Source organism: Somniosus microcephalus, chromosome 23, assembly GCF_052327205.1.
Source record: "Somniosus microcephalus isolate GS21.2 chromosome 23, FLI_Smic_1.0, whole genome shotgun sequence".
Lineage (NCBI taxonomy): Eukaryota > Metazoa > Chordata > Chondrichthyes > Squaliformes > Somniosidae > Somniosus > Somniosus microcephalus.
Genome location: NC_141009.1, coordinates 62968241 through 62991004, shown reverse-complemented (window position 1 = coordinate 62991004; position 22764 = coordinate 62968241).

The window sequence follows — 22764 nt, the reverse complement described above, 5'->3', positions numbered from 1 at the left end:
AAGCGCTCAGCTTGCCTCCTGGCGCACAAGAGGTGGGGAATGTCCCGATCCGGGGCAATGTGCTCAGCAGCACCCCGAGTGGCCACACATAGTGCTGCCGCGTTGCAGGGGTTCCTCCTTTAATTAAAGGGAAGTGCTCCCCGCTGCGAGCTCTGCATTTTTTTGGCATCTGCTGGAGCACTGGGCTGCGCGAGTGTTGTGCGATCAACCTGGCACTCAGCCTGCGTCCATTGTGCTGAAATTTTTTATTTTAAAAATCAGCAATTTTTTCATGTCGACTGGCCACTGTGCCTTTAAATGGCGCCCTGCGCACTGTTCGCAATGCCTGCAGCAGTCGGTAATATCGCCCGGCGCTGCTGCGGGGCTCCAGGAAGAATTTTTCTCTCGGGGCGCTGCGCCAGGAGATAACGTCATGATCTCCAGGAGCAGATGTTCGGGGCGATACCCGGTAGCGCCGCAGCTAATAATTCCACGGGAGGCACGGTTATCGCCTCAGGCGGGGAGCAAAATGTCATTTACGCCCTGTTAGCGCCTCCCACTGGAGGGTCAAAGGAGCGGAATTTCACCCCTCTACTCTATGAGATTCTCACTTGATCCTAAAAAAGCATTTTCCTGAAGTCATTTTTATTTTTCATCCCTGCACTTGGTTTCCCACTCTTGCACAGTATAAAAGACCACTGCCTGTGTCAACGCATCAGTTCATTTTGATCCAAAGTAGCAAACGGAATAGAAATCTATTGTGTACAATCCCTGCTCGACCTAAGGGGGTATTCCTGGGTGCGAGAGCAGTGTTTAAAGGATATCTGTTGAAGAACAAAGAAAATCAAACAAGATAGGTAATCTTTTCTTACTTCTTCATTTGGCATCATCCACATCACTACTGGCCAGTCGTGCCCAGGAGGTGGGGTAGTGAGGTGTCACAAGTATGTTAAAGAGTAAAAGATCATTTATTTCCTACGCTTGAGTCTTCTCATGTCCCCCAAGCCCATGACAATCACCCCCAAAGTAGCAACTCTGCAGTAGGCTTCTAACAGAGGTGTCCTAAGCTTAAGGATCCTAATGCCCAGTCCTAGAGCCCTGATTCAAGCTCAGTGCTGCCAAAGACAGCTGACAAGTCACCACATCGCAGTAAGCATCTCACTTCACATCTGCTAGTTCCTGAAAAATTATTGCTGTGTAGGATCCGCAAAATTTGACTTTGTATTAATATGGGTCAAATGGCAGAAGAGGCCATGATTTTAAAGACTGTTTTAAAAGAAGCCCAGAAAAAGGGGCATACAAAATGGCCACCATACCATGTGACCAGCTTATTGGGACACTTTAAATGGTTCCTGCGCAACCTCAGACAGATTTGTGGATTCAACCCACAGTAAGTTCTGGAAGCCGTTTCTGAGAGAACGAAACCAGACCCACACATATGCATATGGATTAGATGCAGATCTAGTCAAGATCGGCCTGTAGACAGAAGCCATCAAAATGTTGCCCCAGACAAAAGGGGACAATTTCATATTCATGAGAACAGCACCCAGGACTAGATAACGAGATCAGCAGGCCATTCAAAACAATGAAGGTAATTCTAGACCAGAGATGGGCCTGTTACCAGCCGTTTAAGACATTTTAAATATAATAACTACCCCACTGTGCTCCCAGCCCACCAAAAATAAAACAAAGACTGTAATGTATATACCTTTAAGGGTGGAACTATCTTTTACAGCTCATGTATACTGCAATACCGGCAGTGACCACACCTGTATATAGCACTGAGTAGTAATCTGTACAGATCAGTTCCCGTGTGAGCCACGTTGAGTAAACACCTGTTGTACCGTTCTCCTGCAGTCTGTGTCTTATTATACACGGACACAACATTGGCGACAAGGCAAGTTCGAACCTACCTGCAACTCTGCATCACCTCCTGGGGATTCGTTCCTGGAGATCAGTGGATTGGACGTCAAGGCCAGAGACTCGGGCGTCGACCGCGGGCAGCCGCCCAGTCATCCAGCAGAGACTCGAGAATTGCGGGGGAGGCTGTCGAGAGCCAGGCTTGGCTTTCCAGTCAAGGTGGTCCAGCGAAACGGGCTGGCAACAGGTAGTACGCAGACCCTTCCCGGACAGCGGCAGGCTAGAGCCCGACCGAGCGGCACAGCAAAGGACCGAGCAGCGTCGACGGGGGAGAGAGAGGGCAGAGCGCACAGGGCGCAGCCGGTGTTCAGGGGCCGAGCAGCGTCGGAGAGGGGGAGAGACATGCAGGAACCCGCGAGGCGCCGCCATTGCCATGAGGACCGCCGAGAGCGGCGTTGGCAGCAGCGCAGAAGAAGCGCGCGAAACCTACAGGGCGCCGCCATTGCCACGAGAACCGCCGGGAGCGGCGTTGGCAGCAGCGGGGGAGGAAGGAAAGCGCGGGAGACGCCATTTTAAGCCATTGGGAGATGCCATTTTAAACCACACCCAAAATGCCGAAGAGTAGCAGTATCACCGCATTTGACAATGAAGTCGAAGATTGGACTACATATGTCGAACGAATAGAGGTGTACTGCAAGGCAAATGAGGTGTCAGATGACAAGAAAGCGTTGGTATTGTTAAATTTAATGGGTGCAAAGATGTATGGTTTATTACGAAATCTAGTAACCCCAACAAAGCCAATGGAAAAGAGTTTTGAAGACATAGTAACGATACTACAGGAACATTTAAACCCCACACCGCTGCTGATAGCAGAAAGATTCAAGTTTCACAAATGGAACCAGCATAAGGATGAAAGCAATGCTGATTATTTAACAGAACTGCGCAAACTATCGAAACACTGCCAGTTTGGAGCGGGACTGGCAGATACCTTAAGGGACAAGTTTGTGTGTGGGCTTCAAAGTGAAGGAACCCAGAAACGGCTTTTATCTGAAAAGGACCTTACGCTGGAAAAGGCTTTCAGCATTGCGGTATCATATGAAGCAGCAGCACGGGGCGCTGCAGAGATACAACAGAGACCGCAAGAATATGGCACAAACGAAATGTCATATGGAACAGAGAAGTGCTATCGCTGCGGCAGAACAACACACGACCAGAATGATTGCTGGTTCAAAGACAAAGTGTGCAGACAGTGTGGAAAAGTAGGACACATAGCACGAGTCTGCAGGTCGGGAAAGAAAACCAGCAATAAGAAACTTACCAAAGGAAAGTACAAGAAGGTACATAAGATGACGGAGAATAGTTCAGACGAACAAAAGAGTGATAACGACTCCGAAAGCAGGGAACTGAGTTGTCTGAAACTACATAATGTGATCACAACGGAGGATCACCGAACCATTTGGGTCACTCTCAAGATAGCAGGAGTCCAGGTAAAGATGGAATTGGACACAGGATCAGCCCTAACAGTCATAAACCGACGGGACTACGAGCGGCTATTCTCACACATACCCTTGAGAGACACAAAAATTATTTTGAAGACGTACACGGGGCAAAAAGTCTACCCCAAAGGCAAAATAAGGGTGACCGTTATATATAACGGTAAGGAAACACCAAAACTAGACCTGTATGTTTTACAAGATGGAGGACCACCATTACTGGGACGAGAATGGATCCGGAAAATACAACTGGATTGGCAGTCCATACAGGCACTGACTGTGGCTGACAAAAAGGATGACGTCACACCTGGGCGACTGTCAAAGATCCTAACTGACGCGAAAGAAGTGTTCCAGCAAGGACTCGGAACACTAAAAGGCATGACAGCGACGATTAAAATTGAAGAAAACGCAAGCCCAAAATTTTTTAAGGCCAGACCGGTACCTTATGCGATCCGCCCAGCCATCGGAGCAGAGCTGGAGAGTCTGGAACATTCAGGTGTACTGTCCAAGGTAGACTGGAGCGAGTGGGCTACACCCATCGTCCCTGTGATGAAAAAGTCGTTGAGCAGCACGCCTGGGGAACCAAGGAAGGTTCGCATCTGTGGGGTCTTTAAGGTAACAGTGAACCCGGTCCTTCACACCGTGCAATATCCACTTCTGCGGATTGAAGATATTCTCACCTCACTATCTGGAGGGAAACGCTTCACTAAGATTGATCTGGCCCAGGCGTATCTGCAAATGGAGGTAGAAGAAGCATCAAAAAAATACCTCACAATCAACACCCATAAAGGTCTCTACCAATACAACCGGCTGGTATTCGGGGTAGCATCAGCTCCGGCTATTTGGCAGAGGGCAATGGAACAAGTCCTGCAAGGGATCCCAGGGACCCAGTGTTATTTGGACGACATCTTGGTCACGGGCGAAAATGACAGTGATCACCTTGCCAACCTGGAGCAGGTGCTCACTAGATTGCAGGAATATGGACTCCGAGCTAACCGCCCCAAATGCGAGTTTTTTAGAAAACAGATCTCGTATTGTGGCCACGTTATCGATAAAGAGGGGTTTCATAAGTCCCCAGCGAAGATTGAGGCAGTAGTCAAGGCTCCAGCACCGGAAAATGTGTCACAACTGAGGTCGTTCCTCAGGCTGGTAAACTACGACCATAAGTTCTTGCCAAATTTGTCTACAATACTACACCCACTGAACACCCTACTGCAAATTGGGGTGCCATGGAAGTGGAGTGACGAATGTAGACGAGCTTTCCAGAAGAGCAAAACACTAATCACATCGAAAGAGGTATTGGCCCATTACAACCTGGCATTACCAATTCGGTTGGCATGTGATGCGTCACCCTACGGCATTGGAGCGGTGCTGTCGCACAAATTCTCGGACGGCTCAGAGAGGCCAATAGCCTTTGCGTCACGATCACTAACCTCAGCCGAGCGTAACTACGCCCAGATTGACAGGGAGGCCCTCAGCCTAATGTGGGGAGTGAAAAAGTTCAATCATTATCTGCACGGGCAGAAATTCACCTTGCTGACTGATCACCAGCCTCTTGTCTCCATTTTTAATCCAAAGAAGGGCGTTCCGGTGATGACTGCGCAACGACTACAAAGATGGTCACTTTTTCTAGGGGCGCACCACTATGAGATTGAATATAAGGGCACGAAACAGCATGGAAATGCTGATGGGCTATCACGCCTGCCACTGCCTACTGCGGAGGAAGCACCAGCAGTGGATCCTGTCGAAATATTCCATTCGACTATAGTTGAATACCTACCGGTAACTAACGCTTGTATCGAAAAGGAAACCCGAAATGACCCGACACTGTCTCAGGTATATGATTTGACGGTGAAGGGATGGCCAGCACATGGCGACTCACTGTTGCCAGCATTCTCGACAAGGAGAGAACAGCTGTCAGTGTGCCGGGGGACCTTGATGTGTGGATCCCGAGTGGTAATTCCACCCAAGTTAAGGGATAGAGTGCTCAATGAGCTTCATGGGGGTCATCTGGGAGGGGTAAAAATTAAAAGCTTAGCCAGGGCTTATGTGTGGTGGCCAGGAATCGATAAACAAATCGAGGACCTGACCAAGAGTTGCTCAGGATGCCAGAAAGTCCAAAATGCACCACCACAGGCCCCTCTACACCCATGGGAGTGGCCCTCATCTCCATGGCAACGGGTGCATATTGATTTTGCTGGTCCATTCATGGACTCAATGTTTTTAATAGCCGTGGATGCGCACTCGAAATGGCCTGAGGTCATCAAAATGTCCTCCACCACCACGGAGAAAACTATTGCAGTCCTACGGACCATTTTTGCCAGGAATGGCTTGCCAGAACAGATATGCTCCGACAACGGACCACAGTTTGTGTCCGAAGAGTTCCGGAGGTTCTTGAAAAAGAATGGGGTAAGGCATTACACATCCGCCCCATATCATCCAGCCACAAATGGATTGGCTGAGAGGTTCGTACAAACCTTTAAGAAGGCAATAAAGGCTATGTACAATGACAACATTCCGCTGCAGCACAAGGTGGACAATTTCCTGTTCGCCTACCGGAATGCGACACATGCAGTCACCAACCAGGCCCCAGCCATGATGTTCTTTAACCGAAGGTTAAGATCTCGCCTGGATTTGCTCAGACCAAACGTACGAAGAGATGTTGAGAGTAAACAATTCCAGCACATCAATGAGAAGCCAACAAGGAGCTTCAATGTAGGGCAACCAGTCTTGGCCCGCGACTACCGAACAGAAAAATGGCAGCCAGGAACGATATGCACATGACAGGGCCCACTAATGTACACAGTGGACGTTGGGGAGAGCATCGTGAGACGCCATGCTGACCAGATCCTAGAGTCACAGGAACAAGTCAACCCCATGCCTCGCCCATACGTACCTGGTGATGAACCCGACATACAGGTCGCATCTACCCCAGAAACAGTAGCATCGGAAGCTGATGAACCAACCGACGACAGGGGGCCAGAATCGCCTCCGCACCAAGAGCAAGACACTCGGGAAAGACGCTATCCAGAAAGGATCAGGAAGCCTCCCCAAAGACTGAATATATAAATAGACTATTTTCAGCTAATGTTGCATGTTAAAAGTGTTAATTGTAATTAGTTTGATATTTAATTGTTGTATGAGTGTTATGGTACTGTTAATCTATAAGGGGAGGAATTGTAATGTATATACCTTTAAGGGGGGAACTATCTTTTACAGCTCATGTATACTGCAGTACCGGCAGTGACCACACCTGTATATAGCACTGAGTAGTAATCTGTACAGATCAGTTGCCATGTGAGCCACGTTGAGTAAACACCTGTTGTACCGTTCTCTGCAGTCTGTGTCTTATTATACACAGACACAACAAAGACTAACCTGATTTTGGGCGGGAAGTGAAGCCTGTGGAAGAAAGGTATATCTGGAAGACTTTTTTGGCAGTTGGGGAAGCAAGCTTGGACAGTCACAAGGAGAGTCGAGCTGGAACACAGTTGCAAGCCTGCAGCTTGAGCTCAGACACACAGTTTGAATCCGGACACCCAGAAGAAGAAAGAGGCACTCGCAGGAGGAAGAAGAAAGCCAACATCGAGAAGGCCGTCCCGAAACCGGCGTTCCGCCCCGGGGAAGCACATCGGGAGATCATCGACCATCCCCGGGCTGTTGCCAGAACGAGAGGCCATCGACCCAGCTTGGGAGAAGAGAAAAAAATAAAGGTCCCAAGCGAAGAAACCTTCCAGCCACCCCGGCTCGGGAGAAGAGAAAGGAAACTGAAGAAGCGATGGGAGCCAGCCCAAGGCTCCTCTAACCACGGTCGAGCCGACGATCCTCGACCCCACCGACATCCAGGGCCGCCGGTGTCCACCTGCCCCCGACCCCCACCTCAGGAGAGAGGTGTGTCGCAGTTCGAAGGGGCTCCACGATCCACGTGGAGACAAAAACGCCTGAAAGGACCAAACACAGACTCGATTTCAAAACCTTGCACTTCCTAGTGGGATTGGTGAGCATGTTTCTGGCCCTTCACAATCAGATCTGGATAGGTTTAATAAGGGGGTGGATTTAAGGGTACAATTAACATGAGTTGTTGTCCCTCGATGTTCCGTGTGTTTCCTTATTTCATGATGATCTTTGTAGAGTATAAGATGCCTGTATTTGCTTTAGTTAGTACTGTGTCGTTATGATTTGTTTGTGTGTTTTTCCCTCCCATATACTCCCTTATCTGCTTGCATTTGATTTGATATTTTTCCTTATGCAATAACATTTCATTTTGTTTCATCAAACTTGGTCTACAAGAGTTTTCTCTACATTGTAGTTCCTGCGCCTAAGTCCAGAGTATAGAATCTAAGGGGCGAGTGGGTCGAACCACTCAAGGTTTACTGTGCAAGAGAGAGAGGCCTCTAGAGAGAGAAACCTCAGGGAAACCTCTCGAGGAAAACCCCTTACAGCTGAGTCAGTGACTGGTGAGGTGTGCTTCCAGTCAGTGGAGACACAGTGGACCCAGCAGGTCCTGTCTGCTCTGACCATTACTGGAAGTTGCTTTCATAAGTTATCCAAGATCTCCTTGGAGGCAAATCAAAAAGTAATGGGCACGATGGAATTTGCAAAGATTAAGGACTGAGACCTTTCTAAGATCCTGAATAGTGCCTTTCCCCCAATGCAGGGTTACATTTATTAGGACAGGTTAAAGGTAAATTTTAATTAATGTGTGGACATTCATTTACAATATTCCTATGGTATTTCTTTGCTATTTTAAAGGAACATTTAACCTGTTGTAAATAAGCATCACACAAAAGCATTAGCAATTGTGCACTAATATTGCACACAGTAAATTACAGGCTATAAAAAAAACAAATGGAGAAGAAGAAAGGAGGCATGTTGGCCTTTATTGCAAGGGGGTTGGAGTGTAAGAGTAAGGAAGTCTTGCTACAATTGTACAGGGCCTTGGTGAGGCCACACCTGGAGTACTGTGCACAGTTTTGGTCTCCTTATCTAAGGAATGATATACTTGCCTTGGAGGCGGTGCAACGAAAGTTCACTAAATTGATTCCTGGGATGAGAGGGCTGTCCTATGATGAGAGATTGTGTAGAATGGGCTGATACTCTCTGGAGTTTAGAAGAATGAGAGGTGATCTCATTGAAACATACAAGATTCTGAAGGGGATTGACAGGGTAGATGCTGAGAGGTTGTTTCCCCTGGCTGGAGTGTCTAGAACTAGGGGGCATAGTCTCAGGATAAGGGGTAGGCCATTTAAGACTGAGATGAGGAGGAATTTCTTCACCCAGAGAGCTGTGAATCTTTGGAATTCTCTGCCCCAGAGGGCTGTGAATGCTGAGTCTTTGAGTGTATTCAAGGCTGAGATAGAAAGATTTTTGGACTCTAGGGGAATCAAGGGATATGGAGATCGGGCAGGAAAGTGGAGTTGAGGTCGATGATCAGCCATGATTGTTTTGAATGGTGGAGCAGGCTCGAAGGGCCGTATGGCCCACTCCTGCTATTACTTCTTATGTTCTTATTAGGGGTAAAGGAAAAACTAGGTTAGCAGAAATAATACATTTTTATTAGTTTATCAATGCCTATTCAGATTTTGACTGGCATTAATGGCACAGAAATTCGGGTCTCCACGTGTGAGTACGCACGGGGTACTCACCCGAGGGCCCAACGGAAGTGCCGGTTTCGTGCATGCACTGCACATGCGCAGGAAACTGGAACTTCCATTCCCTTAAAGGAAGGGGTTCAGAGGTCGAACGCGTACACCAGGAGGCTGCGCATGTGCATGGAACTTACGTTTTCTTTGCAGGTTTCTTCAGGAGGGTAAGTCTCCAGGAGTTACACATGTAAAAAGCAGGCACAAGGCCTGCTTTTAACAGGGTAAGTGGTGAATTAATTAAGATTAAAACATTTTTCCACAGCTTTATTATTTTTAAATACTTTAAAGAAAGGTACGTTTATTTTTAGCCCCGTTAGAAAATGTAATTTTTTCAAAAATTTAAATTATTGTTTAAAATAGTTATTTTATGTAATTTAATAGTTATTTTAAAAATGTGATTAAAAAAAAATTTACTTGAAGTTTTAGCGATGTTTTGGGGCTTATAGTATTTATAGTTTTGATAGCTCTTCCTGTCAATTTTATGAATGAAGCATTCCCTGCTCCAATTGGCTCTCCATGGCCCACGTGATCCCTGGGGACGCATCGAACTAACTGCGCCCCTGGGATACGCAAAGACTGCGCGCCGGCAGCTGGAGCAGGCCCAGGATCGGAATCCCACGCGGGCCCACAGCTCAACGGCCGGCACGCTAGGTAAGTGCAGGTCGGAGGCTTGCACCCGCGGGAAGCCCCCGACCCAAATTTCTGGGCCATTATTTCAATACACAATGGCTCATTCTAGACAAATCCTTTCATCAAGTTACTGTAATACTTCAACAGTGAGTTTTTTGTACTGACCGATCCTCAGTTAAAGATGCTCTTGGCCTTCTAATAATACAAAAAAAAGAACCAATAGAAAAACTTGTAAAAATATTGGCATTTTTACTTTCTGTTGATGACTCGAGTTTTATCAGCAAGAAACACCAAAAAGTGTGAGTTCTGTCAACAATAGTTTGAGTTTAGTCTCTGGTTGTGTCCTCCTGCCGCTGGCTCTCCCTCCCCGCCGCTGGCTAGGTTGTCCATTTGGCCGGCTGCCAGAAGGGAAATGGAACAAAAAATGTTCATGAGGTTCTGTCGTTATGTTCGGCAGGACCTCCGTGTCCCCAGGCCCCTGCCCCGTTCTTTGACTGTTTTCGGCCTACCCCGTGACCTCTTCACCGCCCCGTAAATATCGGGGCCATGATGTGGGAAACACTGGTCCTATTCAGGTTGTGAACAAAAGGTGATTAAAAAAATAGAGACAGAGACACAGTCAGTCAGGTCTAGCAAAGATAGCAAAGTCAGTCAGGTTTAAAACAGAGAGCTGCAAGGCCAAGAAAGGGAGTTGTATTTATAAAACACCTTATCATTTCTGTCAATAAACACTTCACATGAAATGAATTGCTTTCAATTGAGTGACTGCTATGCATGAAGTGTCAAGAACAGTTTCCAAATTTAAAAAGCGGGTGATCTTTTAAGCATTCTGTACAGACAATACTAATGTGAGATACAAAATCTGAAAAAACTCTGTAGATTCCCTCTGCATAAAGATACAAATATCCCCAAAGGCTGGCTCTGCCAGAAAGTGTATCTGGATAGAACCAGCCCTTGAATATCTTTACTGTGTTAGCAACATCTCACACCGTTGCTACCAGTCCCCAAATCCCAATATTAGAATTAATTACCATGACTAACCAGAAGGTTTGGATTCTGCATTCCCATTAAATGGGAGGAGAGTCACACATCCTTTATTACCGTATCTTACTTTCTTTGTTACCATCTCAGTTAACCAATAACCTTTCCCTTCCTTTTTCCACCAATTTTCTCCCCTTGTTGCGCAGTAGTTACAAAGCACTGGACACCACGGCCGCGATTTTACACAAAAGGATGACAATGGCAAATATTAAACACAACAAAAGACAACAGAACAGAACACCCAAGTGACTACCCTTGCGACTAGTTGTGCTTTATCTTCCTCTTACGCATGGTGCTTCCCTGTGGCTGCAGCAGACGTGGAGGCCCCTTGCTCACTTTCATGCTGCTCCTTCTTCAACAGCTTTGGCGGGCGTCCTCTGGGGTGGCGAGCCTGCGTGGGCTCGGCAACAGTCTGCTCCTCCTGCGGCTGTGCAGGAGCTGAGACGCCCATCTCAGTTGGGTGAGGACTCTGGTGCGGCTCTGACCGAGGGCTCCACAGTGGCATGGAATTGTGAGCACTTGGAGAGGAGTCCCCACTTTCTTGTTCTCTGCCACCAACATCCCTCTCATGGGTCAGCCCCACTTCAGAGCTAGCAAGTGGCTTGACAGCACCTTGCTGCACATCAGGGGAGCCATGAGGACCCGTTTCTGCACTGGCAGTCTGTAATGTTATCTTATATCTTAGTATTAAGAGGCTTACGAGTAGATATCGTTGAGTACTCTTTATTAGGTCTTGAGTCAGTGCCAGCTCATGCAGTACTGCCACATGGCCAAGATGGCTTCCTATTTATACGACTGCCGTCAAGCAGCTCTCTTTACTACAGCTACCGTAAAGCAGCTCTCTTTACTACAGCTACAGTTATCTGTACATCTTTCCCCCTCAACGATGACATAAACAGTAAACACCATAACATAACATAACACATAGAACACATATTAACAACATATAAAAACAGTCAGTGTAACTACTATTAATTACTATTAACAACATGTAAAAACTGTCAGTGTAACTATACCTTGCAATAACTGCCGGTACATATAAACACTACCCACACCCAGAAGTCCATTAGCTGTTTACAGTCTTTCCCTTGACTACAGGTCGAGTCTAACGACAGGCTTTCTGGTGCGCTGTGACCTGCGTAGCTGAGCGGGTATTTGCTGGGCCAACCCAGTTGTGTCCATTAAGTTCATTTCTGTACCACACGGATCCCTTGTCTCATTGTCACCCCTGTGTACTTCATCACTTTGTGGCATTGCCCTCCTCTCCTCGTCACTCTGTCGGATTTCCATCATCAGCTCATCCGCTCTGTCCTCCAGCGGCTGATAGGTCTCGGTGGTTTTCAGTAGGTGCCTCCTGTTTCTGCGATACACATTGCCATTTTCTGTCATGACACTGTATGACCTGGGGGCAACCTGTTGTAGAACGGTGGCTCTTTGATTCCATGACCCAGGCCCTTCAATGCGAACTACATCCTTCTCCTGTAGAGGCACTAGTGCAGAGGCTGTGCGGTCATGGAGCGTTTTTTGTTTCCGCTGAAGTTTCCGGGCCTTGTCTGCCCATACCTCATCTCTGTGGTCAGGTGTGACATGCCTGGGAAGTTGAGTACGGATTTTGCGACCCAGTAAGAGCTCAGCTGGAGACTTGCCACTTTCCAGCGGGGCCGCCCTGTACGACATCATGGCCAGATATGGGTCAGTGTTGCTGTGTGCTACTTTCTTTAATAGTCTTTTCACAATCTGTACCCCCTTCTCCGCTTTTCCATTGGCTTGAGGGTAGAGCGGGCTGGAGGTTACATGTTTAAACTCATACTCTGTAGCAAACGGCTGAAACTCATGACTGGCATAGGGAGAGCCATTATCAGAGACCAGAGTTAGAGGGATGCCCTGCCTGGAAAAGATTGACTTCAGGTGAGTTATCACATCTCTTGACGTGGTGCTGGGTAGGAGAGCAATCTCAGGATAATTAGAGTAATAATCAATAACTAACAAATAGTCTTTTCCTTCGTAGTGAAAAATATCAGTTCCTACCTTTTCCCAAGGTTGTGATAGGAGCTCTGTGGTAATGAGGGGCTCTTTTGTTTGCTTGTAGTGATACTCCTGACATGTAGCACACTCACTGATCATCTGGTCAATATCAGAGTTCATGTTTGGCCAGTAGAGTGCCTCACGTGCTCTCCTTTTTGACTTTTCCACACCCAGGTGCCCTTCATGTATCCTGTGAAGCATTTCTCGTCGCATAGAGATGGGCACTACAATCCTGTCACACTTAAGCAGTATTCCATTGACCACAGAAAGCTCAGACTGAATATGATGATATTGTTCACATGACCCTTTCTTCCAACCCTCTTGAAGATTTCTCATCACTTTCCTCAGAATAGGGTCCTTTGATGTCTCTGTGGCTATCTTTGATAGTTGTTCCTGTGAGGCGGGCAATGCTGCATAGACCATATCCACATGAAGGTCCACATCCTCTTCTGTTTCACTGTTTTGTGTGGCACGAGGCGCAGCCCTGGATAATGTATCTGCTATGAACATTTGTGTCCCTGGCACATATGTGAGCTCAAAATCATAACATTGTAGTCTCATCATTAGGCGCTGTATCCGTGATGACAGATTCTTTTTTGCGATCCCTAGCAGTGGCTTATGGTCAGTTTCTAGGATAACCTTGGGAAGTCCATAGATGTAGGTATGACATTTTTCACACCCAAATGCCAAGCCCAGGCACTCCTTCTCTATTTGCGCATACCGGCACTCTGTAGCCGTCATGGAGCGTGATGCATATGCCACTGGTCGCCATTCTCCTTCATCTTCCTGTAGAAGGACAGCCCCTAATCCATCCTTAGAGGCATCTGTGGACACTTTTGTCCTCTTTTCAGGGCAGAAGAACTTTAGTAGGGGTTCACTTGCTAGAATGTGTAGCAGCCCCTTCCATTCATTCTCATGTTCATGTCCCCATTGGAACTCTGTCTCTTGGTGCAGCAGTTTGCTCAAGTGAGCGGTTTTCACTGTCAGATTTGGAATGAATTTCCCTAGGTAATTAACCATGCCAAGGGCCTGCTGAACCCCTTTCTTGTCCTTTGGTTTTGCCATGTCATGTATGGCCTTTACCTTTGACTTGTCTGGCTGAATCCCTTCTGCAGAAATCTTGTCCCCGAGGAATGTGATTTCATTGACGCTGAACTGACATTTGTCTTTATTTAGTTTGAGTCCATACTGCCGTATCCTCTGAAGTGTTTTTTCCAGTCTGGTGTCGTGCTCTCCCTGAGTGGAGCCCCATACTACCAGATCATCCACGTACACCCGCACACCATCCAGGCCCTCGATGATTTGCTCCATTGCTCTGTGGAAGATTTCTGGGGCGGAGCTAATGCCGAAGGGCAGGCGCTGGTAAGAGTATCGACCAAACAGGGTGTTAAAGGTGCACAGCTTAGCACTCTCTTCATCAAGTTTCAGCTGCCAGAATCCATGCGAGGCGTCCATCTTGGAGAAGAATTTTGCTCCTGTCATTTCGCTATTTCCTCTCTCTTAGGGATTTGATAGTGCTCTCTTTTTATATTAGCGTTAAGGTCCTTGGGATCCATGCAGACACGCAATTTATCAGTCTTTTTTGAATTGACGCAAACCATGGAATTTACCCAGTCAGTCGGTTCCTCAGCCTTCTTTATGACACCTAGTCCCTCCATGCGGTCTAGCTCTTTCTGCAGTTTCTCACGGAGGGCCACCGAAACTCTCCTGGGTGCGTGAATCACAGGTTGTGCATCATCTCTCAGTTTGATGGAGTATGTAAAGGGCAGTGCTCCGAAACCCTGAAATACATCTGCGTACTTGTGTGTTATAGCATCATGCTTTATATTTGTACTGTCTTGGGGGGCACTCTGCACACAGTTCAGTTCATTAATAGTATAGACTCGTTTTACCAAGCCCAAATCTACACATGCCTTATCCCCCAACAGTGACTCATGTCCTTCAGGCACTATAACAAACGTCAATGGGTGAATGCGATTTTTTACCTTAACATTCAGCCTACACGTTCCTTTTGTTTCAATACTTTGTCCATTGTACGCCTTCAAAGCCACTGTCTTGTTCAGTATTTTTGCTCTCACTTTGAGATTCCATGCATCAATCCAGCTTATGAGGTTTGCCTTAGCACCTGTATCTAGCTTGAAGGGAACAATGGTGCCATTTACCAGCAAGGGGGCTATCCAAACTTCAGTCTTTAGTCTTACGGAATGTACTTCCTTTTCCATATCTTTACCCTGTTTTAAGTCATTTTGCACCATTCCAACATACAAAGTCTCCGATTCCGTGTCTTCAGTCGCAATAGCATGCACTGTCTTTTTACCTTCGGTTTTCTCTTCCCAAAAGCACATTTTAGCAAAGTGATTCCTGCCTTTACATTTTGCGCAGTTCTTCCCATAAGCCGGACATTGTCTTCCCACGTGTCTATTGCCGCACCGTCTGCAATCATATGGCGTCATAGTCCTGAACTCTGTGCGCCCTCTTGTGTCCCTTCTGTGTACTACATCCACTGGTAGGTTGTCCAGTCCCAGCGCTCTCACGCCCGTTGCTGTAGTTCTCCCATCGAATGTTTGCGTGTGCATGGCTGAGAGTTCACTAGCATGACATATTTTTACTGCAGCATCCAAAGTTAAGTCATTGTCCCTAAGCATTCTCTCCCTCACCTTCTTGTCAAGTATTCCGAAAATGACCTGATCGCGTATCATCGATTCCTTCAAGTCTCCAAAGTTACATGTTTGTGCTTTTGTTTTCAAGTCCGTCAGAAAAACATCAAAGGATTCTCCTTGCTTTTGCACGCGGGAGTGAAAAACAAATCTCTCGTACGTTTCATTCTTTTTAGGTGTGCAGTATTTATCAAACAAATCTATCACCTTGTCCAGATCATTTTTGTCACCTTCAGCTGCAAACGTAAATGTATTATACAGCTCGATTGCCTGCAAGCCAGCCACTGTTAGCAACAAAGCTACCTTACGTGTTCCAGAGCTAGTCGTGGCGTCGATCGCTGTGAGGTAGAGAAGAAAGCGTTGTTTGAATTCGCGCCAATTTTCATCCAGATTTCCTTCAAATTGCAGGCTAGTCGGTGGTTTTATCCCTTCCATTGTTGTGGTATGCCCGTATCGTGTGTTCTATAAATCCTGGTACCATGTGATGTTATCTTATATCTTAGTATTAAGAGGCTTACGAGTAGATATCGTTGAGTACTCTTTATTAGGTCTTGAGTCAGTGCCAGCTCGTGCAGTACTGCCGCATGGCCAAGATGGCTTCCTATTTATACGACTGCCGTCAAGCAGCTGTCTTTACTACAGCTACCGTAAAGCAGCTGTCTTTACTACAGCTACAGTTATCTGTACACAGTCCTACTCCAGAGGACTTCCATGAAGGTCTGGTTTCTCTGATCAATAGCTGTCCATCGCTCCTCCAGAGATGTCAGTCTATTCTGAACATTCACCATGTTTTCGGCACTCTGGCGACCTAGCTCCTCAGTGGCCATAGCCATCCTTTCCTCTGACGTAGCCATCCTTTCCACGGAGGTATCCATCCTATCCATGGTGGTGCATCATCCATCCTCCATCCTGTCCACACTCGCAGTAACCCTGGATGCAAAACCTGCCAGAGACTCCTGCACTTGTTCCTGGAGTTCCAGATCTGCTCTCTTTCTGGATGACCCCAGAGGCACAGGGTCCACATGCAGCTGAGCAGAGCTGGGAGCACCCTGCGGCCTCCAACGAGGACTCTCCACTGCTGTCCCTGTCTCCACCACCTGCTGATGCTCACTTGTGAGCTGTGATACACCAGGTGTCAACACTATTCTATAGTCACGCAGGACCCACTGAGGTGTGCGTAACTGCGCTGGTGCTGGGTGCGCTTAATTCTGCTGACGCTGCGCCCTCAGAGGTTGCAGCTTCCTCTGAGGAGTCTTCCGGCTCTTCCTCCTGGACAGTGGGGAGGGGGGCTCTCAATGGTCCTGTGGGGAAGTAAAGGCATGAGTTAGACATGTGATATTAACGTAGCATGCACATCGAATTGTGCAGATGATCATAACTCAATCTGTATGAGCATCAGATGCCATATCAGTCATTCATGCAATGTAAATGAGGGATGCAAATTTATTCTGTCACCAGCTTGCTCTGCTGCGCCTGTCTGACCGTCCCCCACTTCCAGATCCTCAGCACCTCTGATGATTTCGAGTGCAGCCTCCTCAGCGGTGGTCATATGGGCAATGAAAGGTGGCCTTCCTCCTGCCCTGGCCCTCTCCCTCTTATTGTGGGCTCTCTTTTCCTGCAATGAGGGGCACAAGTGGAGTTTGAGTGAGAATGATGGTGTGAGTGTAGAGAATACATAGCATAGATGCTTAGAAGGAGACAAAGATGGAGTGAGGTGCCAATACCAAGGGCCCTCCCTGTGCGTTGTTAGTTGTTGTCATTGCATAACAGTGATAGCAAGTGTGAGGGCTGCATAGTCGAATAGTTAGGTGAATGTGACCATAGAGAGAGAGGGAATGGGTAAGGGTGCAGGGATGGCAGTGTCAAGTGGGATGTGGAGGAAGAGGTTGCTAAAGCTGAGTGCTGGTGAGGAGAGGCAATGGGGATCAGATTGAGGGTGATGGGAAAGTCATACTCACTTTTCCAGTGCGCAGAGGGTCATGAAACCTTTTCCTGCACTGAAGCCAGGTTCTGCGGATCAGCGACAATGAGTTGACCTCCTGGCACACCTGGATCCACACAGCCTTCGTCTGCTGGGGAGGCTTCTTCCTCCTGGAAGAAGGGAAGAGCACCTCCTTATTAGCTCTTGTTCCCTCCACCAAAGCTTGCAGGGCGCCGTCATCAAATCTGGGAGCAGACTTAGGTCTCCCACTGCTCATATTGCCTCCAGGTCCCTCTCACAGCAAAGGCCAAAAGGTTGGCAGTCTGCAGAAGAAGCAAGGCTTCTTGCAGACCTTAAATGCAGCAGCAATGATGACATTGTGGCGGAGCCACCAAAGGACTCAGAGCGGTTGTACATAATTCCTTTAACAGCAATGTAGTTACTGTCTGTGCCTGTACCTTTAATTACACTGTTTGACTGTACAATGTCCAGTTACCTTTACAGCGCGGTTTCAACGTGATGACGTCATGCCATTAGTCACGTGATGCCCCAATGGCGGGAAGAACATGATGACATCATGACGTCAGTCTTCTGACCAGAGGATCAGTCCTCGTGGAGCCCTCAAAGAGAGTAGACCTGTAATTGATGTGTTCTAGCAGTTTCCAGTTTAAACTTGTTTCGTTTCATTAAAGTTCATTGTTTTAATTGCCTGAGTCGAACTCAGTCTTTTTGATAGGAACCTCCATTCCTACATTGGTGACCCCGATTTCTACGAACGATTTTCGTGGAAGATTCGACATGGACACGAACGCCGTCACGCTGAAACTGCCACAGTTCTGGGAGCAACAACCAGACGCCTGGTTTATCCAGGCTGAAGCCCAGTTCGCCATCAGGAACATCGTCGCGGATCAGACCCGTTATTACTACGTGGTCTCCGCCCTCGACAGCGCAACTGCATCACGGATCATCAGCCTCCTCGGTAGTCCTCCTACTGACAGCAAGTATGATGCAATTAAGGCGTGGTTGCTTCAGGTTTTCGGGCTCTCGAAGTCGGAGCGCGCTCGCTGGCTCATCACGCTGCCCGGCCTCGGGGACTCCAAACCGTCCAAGCTCATGAGCCAAATGCTCACGCTCTTGGGTGCCGAACCGGAATGTTTCCTCTTCCGGGAGCTTTTCCTCTATCAAATGCCTGAACAGGTTCAGGCTGCCCTAGCCAGATCCGACATTACAAACTGCGCCGAGCTTGCGGCCGAAGCCGATAAGATTTTCACGGTTACCCAGCAGTGCTGCGCGGCCACGAGGCACCCATCCCCCACAGACGTGGTTCCAGCTTCTCCTACAGCGGGATGGTGCTCCTACCACACCCGTTTTGGCGCGAAAGCACGATGCTGCCGCTCCCCCTGCAGTTTTTCGCCCCCAAAAAAAAACAAGAAAGCGCAGGTGGCGTCCCTGGCGACGGAGGACCAAGTCTAACGGGCGTTCTGCAGTGGCGATGGCCGTTGGTTCTACGGGGAAACTCCTTCACATCACCGATTCCCTCTCGGGCTGACGTTTTCTTTGTGACACCGGGGCGCAGTGTAGCATTCTAACTGCGTCGAAGCGCGACATGCAGACTGGGAACCTCGGTTTTTTCCTCATAGCGGCTAATGTCGCAGCAATTCGAACGTTCCGAAAGCGGCGGGTCGAAGTCTGTTTCGGCGGTCAGCGCTTCTTTTGGGAATTCGTCACGGCCACAGTCTCACAGGCTATCCTAGGAGCGGATTTTCTGTGTACCAACAGCCTACTTGTCGATGTCCGGCACCGCCAGCTGATCAACGCGGCCACTTTCCACTCGATTCCGTGCTACCACGGTACCTCCGTGTCGCGCTCCATTGCCTGTGCTTTCCCTCCCCCGGATGACTTCACGCGGCTCCTCGGGGAGTTTCCGGAGCTGACAAGGCCCGCCTTCTCCTCTTCGGCGACGAAGCATGGTGTTGAACATGGGAAGAAGGGAGAGCGCGGGAGACGCCATTTTGAGCCAGTCTAACCACACCCAGGGATGCCGAAGAGTGGCAGTGTCACAGCGTTCGTCAATGAAGTCGAAATTGGACGACATATGCCGAACGCATAGAAGTGTACTGCAAGGCGAATGAAGTGCCAGATGACAGGAAAGCGCTGGTATTGTTGAATTCAATGGGTGCAAAAACGTATGGCTTACTGCAAAACCTAGTAACCCCAGAGAAGCCAGTGGAAAAGGATTTTGAAAACATAGTGTCAATCCTACAGGACCACTTAAACCCCACACCGCTGCTGATAGCAGAAAGATTTAAGTTTCACAAAAGGAACCAGCATAAAGATGAAAGTAATGCTGAGTATTTAACGGAACTGCGCAGGCTATCGAAACACTGCCAGGTTGGAACGGGGCTAGCAGATACTTTAAGGGACAATTTTGTGTGTGGGCTTCAAAGTGAAGGAACCCAGAAACGGCTTCTATCAGAAAAGGATCTTACGCTGGACAAGGCTTTCAGCATGGCAGTATCACACGAAGCAGCAGCACGGGGCTTGGCAGAGATACAACGGAGACCGCAAGAATATGGCACAAATGAAATGTCATACGGAACAGTGAAGTGCTATCGCTGCGGCAGCACAACACACGACCATAAGGATCGCTGGTTCAAGGACAAAGTGTGCAGACAGTGTGGGAAAGTAGTACACATAGCAAGAGTCTGCAGGTCGGGAAAGAAAACCAGCAGCAAGAAATCTCCACAGGAGAAGTACAAGAAGGTACATAAGGTGACGGAGAGTAGTTCAGATGAACAGAAAAGTGATACAGACTCCGGAAGCAAGGAGCTGAGTTGTCTGAAACTACATAATGTGATCAAAACGGAGGATCACCAAACTATCTGGGTCACGCTCAAGATAGCCGGAGTCCAAGTGAAAATGGAATTGGACACAGGATCAGCCCTAACAGTCATAAACCGAAGGGACTACAAGCGGCTATTCTCACATATACCCTTGAGAGATACAGAAATTGTGTTGAAGACGTACACGGGGCAAAAAGTCTACCCCAAAGGAAAAATAAGGGTGAACGTTATATATAACGGCAAGGAAACACCAAAAATGGACCTATATGTATTGCCAGATGGAGGACCACCACTACTAGGACGTGAATGGATCCGGAAGATACAGCTAGATTGGCATTCCATACAAGCACTGACTGTAGATGCCAAAAAGGATGACGACGTCACACCTGGACGACTGTCAAAAATGCTAACTGACGCACAAGCAGTGTTCCAGCAGGGACTCGGAACACTAAAAGGCATAACAGCGATGATTAAAATAGAGGAAAATGCAAGCCCAAAGTTTTTAAAGGCCAGACCGGTGCCTTATGCGATCCGCCCAGCCGTCGAAGCAGAGCTGGAAGGTTTGGAACCTTCAGGAGTACTGTCCAAAGTGGACTGGAGCGAGTGGGCTACACCCATCGTTCCTGTAATGAAGAGGTCGTTGAGTAATACGCCTGGGGAACCAAAGAAGGTTCGTATCTGTGGGGACTTTAAGGTGACAGTGAACCCAGTCCTTCACACTGTACAATATCCGCTTCCGCGGATTGAAGATATTTTCGCCTCGCTATCTGGAGGGAAACGCTTCACTAAGATTGATCTGGCCCAGGCGTACCTGCAAATGGAGGTAGAAGAAGCCTTGAAACAGTACCTCACGATCAACACTCATAAAGGTCTCTACCAATACAACCGGCTGGTGTTCGGGGTAGCATCAGCTCCGGCTATTTGGCAAAGGGCAATGGATCAAGTCCTGCAAGGGATTCCAGGGACCCAGTGTTATTTGGACGACATCCTGGTCACGGGCAGAAATGACAGTGATCACCTCGCCAACCTGGAGCAGGTGCTCACTAGATTGAAGGAATATGGGCTCTGAGCTAATCGCCACAAATGCGAGTTTTTCCAGAAGCAGATCTCGTATTGTGGCCATGTTATTGATGAAGAGGGGTTACATAAGACCCCTGAAAAGATTGAGGCAGTAGTCAAGGCTCCAGCACCAGAAAATGTGTCACAACTGAGGTCGTTCCTCGGGCTGGTGAACTACTACCATAAGTTCTTGCCGAATTTGTGTACAGTTCTACACCCACTGAACACCCTACTGCAAACGGGGGTACCATGGAAGTGGAGTGACGAATGTAAACGAGCTTTCCAGAAGAGCAAAGCATTGATCACATCAAAAGAGGTGCTGGCTCATTTCAACCCAGCACTACCAATTCGGTTGGCGTGTGATGCATCACCCTATGGCATTGGAGCGGTGCTGTCGCACAAATTCCCAGACGGCTCGGAGAGGCCAGTAGCCTTTGCGTCTCGGACACTAACCTCAGCCGAGCATAACTACGCCCAGATTGACAGGGAGGCCCTCAGCCTAGTGTGGAGAGTGAAAAAGTTCAATCACTATCTGCACGGGCAGAAGTTCACCTTGCTGACTGACCACCAACCACTTGTCTCCATCTTTAATCCAAAGAAGGGCGTTCCGGTGATGACTGTGCAACGGCTACAAGGATGGTCCCTTTTTCTAGGGGCGCACCAAGATGAAATCGAGTATAAGGGCACGAAACAGCATGGAAACGCTGATGGGCTATCACGCCTGCCACTGCCTACTGCGGAGGAAGCACCAGCAGTAGACCCTGTCGAAATATTTCATTCGACTATAATTGAATGCTTGCCAGTAACTAACGCTGGTATAGAGAAGGAGACCCGAAATGACCCGACACTGTCTCGGGTATATGACTTGACGGTGAAGGGATCGCCAACACATGGCGACTCACTGTTGCCAGCATTCTCATCCAGAAGAGAACAGCTGTCAGTATGCCGGGGACCTTGATGTGTGGATCCCGAGTGGTAATTCCACCCAAGTTAAGGGAGAGGGTGCTCAATGAGCTTCACGAAGGTCATCTGGGAGAGGTGAAAATGAAAAGCCTTGCTAGGGCTTATGTGTGGTGGCTGGGGATCGATCAGCAAATCGAGGACCTGACAAAGAGCTGCTCAGGATGCCAGAAGGTCCAAAATGCACCACCACATGCCCCTCTACACCCATGGGAGTGGCCCTCTACACCCATGGGAGTGGCCCTCATCTCCATGGCAATGGGTGCATATTGATTTTGCTGGTCCATTCATGAACTCAATGTTTTTAATAGCCGTGGATGCGCACTCGAAATGGCCTGAGGTGATCAAAATGTCCTCCACCACCACGGAGAAAACTATTGCAGTCCTACGGACCATATTTGCCAGGAACGGCTTGCCAGAGCAGATTTGCTCTGATAACGGACCACAGTTTGTGTCCGAAGAGTTTCGAAGATTTATGAAAAGGAATGGGGTAAGGCATTACACATCCGCCCCGTATCATCCAGCCACAAATGGATTGGCTGAGAGGTTCGTACAAACCTTTAAAAAAGCAGTAAGGGCCATGTGCGATGACGACATTCCACTGCAGCATAAGGTGGACAATTTCCTGTTAGCCTACAGAAATGCGACACA